This window comes from Chiloscyllium plagiosum, unplaced genomic scaffold (genome assembly GCF_037043375.1).
Source record: "Chiloscyllium plagiosum isolate Xiang-an unplaced genomic scaffold, Cpla_swu_hap1 HiC_scaffold_13, whole genome shotgun sequence".
Classification (NCBI taxonomy): Eukaryota; Metazoa; Chordata; class Chondrichthyes; order Orectolobiformes; family Hemiscylliidae; genus Chiloscyllium; species Chiloscyllium plagiosum.
Window position 1 is genome coordinate 107,417,655 of NW_028270151.1, and position 5,166 is coordinate 107,422,820.

Below are 5,166 nucleotides of genomic sequence, written 5' to 3' on the forward strand. Positions count from 1 at the left end.
CTCTCAGCCCCCTCTCACACCCCCTCTCACACTCTCACCCCCTCTCTCTTACCACAGTCTCTCTCTGACCCACCCCCTCTGTCTTTCACCCCTTCTCCCTTAGCCCCTCTCACCTCATCACCTCTCTCAGCCCCTCGCTCTCACCCACTCTCTTTCACACTCACGCTCTCTCTTTCTCACCTCCCTCTCTCTCACCCCCCCTTCTCAACTACTCTCTCTCACACTCTCTCCCTCCCATCTCTCTCTCTCGCCTCTCTCGCCCACCATTCTTTACTCCCTCTCTCCCCCTGTGCAGGATAGGACTCTGCGACCCCCCCCCCCCCCCCCCCCCATCAGGCACTCTGCTTCCCTTCCCAAGAACAAAGACACGGAGGAGTTCGTCCAAAACTATTTATTCAATTCTGCAGAACCGGGTGTTCCCTCAATGGCTTCCCACGAGGCACACACACAGATTGTAATCCCCGCACGTTATATACATGTAGGAGTGGGCGGGGCCTTCTACTGTCTCAGCCAATGAGTGTTAAAGTTCCCCACTGTCCTCCTGATGGATGAGATTATTTGGTTATTCACCCAGCCAATCAGTGTTCGAGTTCCCCGCTTCTCCCTTATATGGATGATGACGTACAGTCGTGGTTGTGGGCGGTCCCTCAGCCACGAGGAAAGCTGTTTCCATTGTTCCATTCATGAAAATCTGGGGGAGTGTCTGCTCGTGCTTACTACAAGGTAGAGAAGACTAAAATGGTGGCTTTGTACTTACTATGTGCTTACTACAGCAGTTAATGATTTAAAAATTACACCACCCCCTACAAATCCCCCATGTCTTTTCTTACGGTTTGTAATTTTTAAACTGGGAGTTTCTTCTCCAGGGCGTCCAATAGTTCCCGAGCTTGTTTATCAAGCTGCCCGTCTCTAATGCTACCCCCGCCCAAGAGGGATTCAGACTGTTCTATCTCGAGGTTCCTCCTTTCGACCTGCCCATAAGGAACATCCCTCTTAGTAAGGGCGGTTTCAATCAGTCGCTGAGTTAACCCCCTGGCACAGGGAATGATGCAACACCCGAGGGCAGTTAGTACCCCTGCCACCACTATACATGAGACGAGAAAGGAAACGACCACCCCCTTCCATTTACCGAACCAAGCTTCCAACCAACCCATGAGGCCAGAATCGATGCCCGAGTTTTAGGCGAGTTCATCCGCCAATGTGGTGAGCCCATCCAGGGCGCGGGTGATGGACCCATCAGGGGCTGTGTTGTTGGGGATGAAAGTGCAGCACTGAGTGCCTATCATGACACAAACACCCCCCTTCTCTGCCAACATCATGTCCAGGGCCAACCTATTTTCCCACGCCATTCTGATAGTCCCTTCACTGCATCCCGAGTATAATTAATGAACCTCTGCTGATTGTAGTAAATATAATTAATCCAATCCACGTTCTTATTGATAGTCACCCACCAGAACAGTGACGACTCAAAACCCGCCGCTATCTGGTTCCTAGCCTTGTACTTGTCAGGAACACCCCTGGGGACCCCTATAACATCTAAATATATGTTATCATCGAAAGAGGTCTCCAAAGCCCTCTTAGTTGTTCTACTGGAACGGGGTTGCTCTTGTTTATCGAATGCCACGGTGAATGGGATGGCCAATTGAACGATTGCACAAGTGCCCGCCCATTTTTGGGGCAGGGTCGGTCGCAGAATCCTCCCACCACAGTACCACCAGAGGTCTGCCCTGGGTACATGAATGTGTGAGTAATTCCTGCCCCCGGTAGTTTCTTTGACCCGCCGAATTGATCCGCTGCACTTGTCAAATGTCCCCACATCATTGTCCCATTGCGGTCCCGTCCGAGAGACGCAGGCTTGGTGCGTACCCGTTACCCCTGAGAATGATGGCGGGCGGGGCGCCCCTTTAGACCTGACGGGAGGAAACTTCAAACTCAAGGGTCGACAAGTGGGATCGTTCCAGGCCTCTCGGTCCTGGTACAGCCTTACCATGCAGTCCAAGGCTTGTGGATGTTTCTCCCATCCCAGCGAGAATGGGACCACCTGAGGGTTAGGACGGGCACCCGTGCACGCGTAGCAATCACTCTTTTTCATGCTCCTTACCGTATATTTGACCCATTCCATCCAGGCATTCGCCTCCCCGTATCCCGTTTCTATTTCAAAGGTCCTTTCCAAATCCATCACCTCAATTATCCTAACCTTTTCCTGCTCATCGTGGGTGGATGAGGCCCCAGACTCAGCTTCAATGACCATGATGGTTGTGCAGCACAGCTGCAACCCCTTCTGTCCTGCCTGGCCCCCAACCCTAATACCCAGGATCGTTCCATTAAGGCTCGTCCCGTTGTTCCCCAAGGTCTTTATGGTCAGATACGAGTGGATTGCACTGATTCTGCTCACAATTCCGCCCAGGGGTGATGGGATCACGGACAATTAACACCATAGCCTGGACCCCGGGGGCCGGAGGCCTATTGATGCCTTCTTTGCCATGCAACTGTAATACTAACGTCTGACCCTGGAATCCCCTTTCTCTCTCTAGGTTACGCTTAGTCTGATTCAGTTCACTTTTAGTCGCACAGGGCACCAACCCACATAGGTCTAAACTAAGTGTCTGTGTTGGCTTGTTGGCAGGAACGGAGATGGAGAGCCACTGACGGTCCTCTGCCTGTTTTTTTTTCCCAGAGGCCGAATTGGGTAACACGCACACTATGACCCAGCCGAAGGATAATGGCAAAGCAAGTTAACAATACGATTGACTGCATTTTGTTGCAACACTCGTGTCCGGCCGGAGGACACAGTCCTTTAAACTCGCCAAAGTCCAATTAGTCTGTTCTCAGGGTCTCTGTTCCTTAGATGCCTCTGTCAGAGAGGTTTGTTTGTCCTCCGTCGGTTGTGGCACCGGTCCCTTGATCCGAGTATAATGTGTCCAGCCCTTTTCGGCCGTGCGGACAGCCGTTTCGGTAGTCAAAAGTACTAGGAAGGGACCGTCCCAAGTTGGTTCGAGGGTGCGTTGCTTCCAGCTTTTAATCAGGACCCACTGACCCGGCTTGATGGTGTGCACCGCGAACTCGAGGGGCGGCGTCTGTGCCAAAAGTCCCTGTTGGCGTAAACGAGATAGAGCAGACCCCAGAGCCACCACATATTTTTGCACAAACATGTCCCGAGACTCGAATAAGGGAGGTTCTCCCTTCGGCCCATGGAACGGGAGGCCAAACAGCATTTCGTAAGGGGAGACGCCCAAATCCCGTCTTGGCTGGGTGCGAATTTGCAACAGGGCGAGGGGTAGGCATTTGGTAACTGTCTTCAGGCCCTGCCTCCCTTCCCAAGAGATGGGGTATTGGCGCACTCTGACCTCGGGGCTCTGGGGCTTTAATTTTACCTCCACAGGTCGAATTGCGAGCCCCCCCCCGGTTCCCTTTGGCGACCCAAACCCTAGGGTCTATCTCTGTCAATCGGGACTCACTAAGGTATGACATGGTAACGGCTAATTCTTCCTCTTCTCCCACTTCTATTCGTAGTCCGAAACGGACTATTAAATCCCGTCCCAACAACCCATAGGGAAGGTGCGGGAGGTGAAGGAGTTCCACTTGGAGCTCCTCCTCCTCCAGCCGCAAGGGTTGTGGTTCAAATATTCTTGCACTGAAAACCCCACCCTTTACTCCTGAAATGTTTAATGTTTTAGCCTGGAAGCCAACCCCCCTAGGATGGAGGGGGATTGAGGACCTGCCGGCGCCTGTGTCAACTAAGAAAGTAACATCTTGTCTAAATGGGCCCACCCGTAAATTTACCAGGGGTTCTTGGTAGGCCCGTGTTCCGATCCTCCCCTGACTTCCCTAATCCATTTGTTCGCGCTCCATTTCATACATCCCTTCTCGTTCCCTTTTAAAATCGGGACAATCCCTCTTGAAGTGTCCCAGTTTCCCGCAATGGTAACATCCGGACGCCTGAGGCCGTTCGATTCCATAAGATCCTCCTCTCCCACTTCTGCCCCGTCTCGCTCCTCTCCCTCTCCAACTTTTCCTCGACCTTCCTCTTTCCACCCCATAACCTCCCTCCCCCATTCCGGTGGATTTACAAGCTTCCCGTACGGCTGCCACCATCATTTTTGTCTTCTGTTTCTCCCTTATTACATCCCTCTGAACGTACACCTTCTGTGCTTCCCGTAATAATTCTGTAACATCTTTTTCAGCCCAATCCTCCACTTTCTGTAATTTCTTCTGAATGTCAGGCCATGACTTAGTCACAAAGTGCACCTTAAGCATGCCCTTGCCTATTTCCCCATCGGGGTCTAAACCTGAATACTTTCGTATGGACTCCCGCAAACGGTCTAAAAACTCACTCGGGGATTCATCCTTTTTCTGTCCAACTTCGAATGCTTTCGCTAAATTCCGCTGTTTAGGCACGCAGGTTTTGATTCCCCTGATTATAAGGTTTCTGAGATCTGTCATATAAGCCCGTCCCCCCGCGTCATTATGATCCCACCGGGGGTCCTCTAAGGGGTACTTCTGCTCTCCACGCTGAGGGCCGTCCTGATGCTCCCTATCCCAAATGGCCATTGCACTATTCCGGATCATGACAATTTCATCGTAATTAAATAGTATTCTCATCATGGCCTGCAATTCGGCCCATGTGTATATACTGGGCCCCAGAAATTGGTCTAGTTGTGTTCCCACACTGACAGGGTCGTCCAGTAGACGGGGTAGTTCATTACGGAGTTGTCGGATATCCCCAGAATTTAAAGGTTGTACTACGAATCCGGTCCGTTCGTTCCCAAACGGCACCTCTCGTAAAGGGTTCATCTGTTCAACATTGTTAACCCTCTCAGCACCCAATCTCTCTTCTTGATCTCTCCGCATCTCAGTTCGGGCTGATCTCCTAATGCCTGGGGTGGGCTCTTCTTCCCTTCCTGTGTCCCCCCCAGCAGGCTCTCCCTCACTGAGCATGACCTGCCGGGAACCGGGATTATCCGACGCAGGAGGGAGGTCCGCGCTGGACACCTGGCCGTGCGCGGGTTGTACATACGGGGGCGGGGCAGAAGGGGGCAAACCGTCGGTGAGGACGTCCCAAGACTTCTGGGGCTTTCTCGGGTCTGTTTGGGGAATCAGAGAATAGAGACTCGTGGGGTCCCCGCAGTCACTCGCCAACCAGGCGGCGGCGTATTTGCTCTCTTC

The 5,166-nt window shown here is 52.4% G+C and overlaps 1 pseudogene; it reads right to left on the minus strand.

Moving 5' to 3' along the window:
* Positions 1-385: 385 nt before the first annotated feature.
* On the minus strand, positions 386-4,415 carry LOC148148403 (uncharacterized; annotated as a pseudogene).
* Between the last annotated feature and the right edge of the window lie 751 nt (positions 4,416-5,166).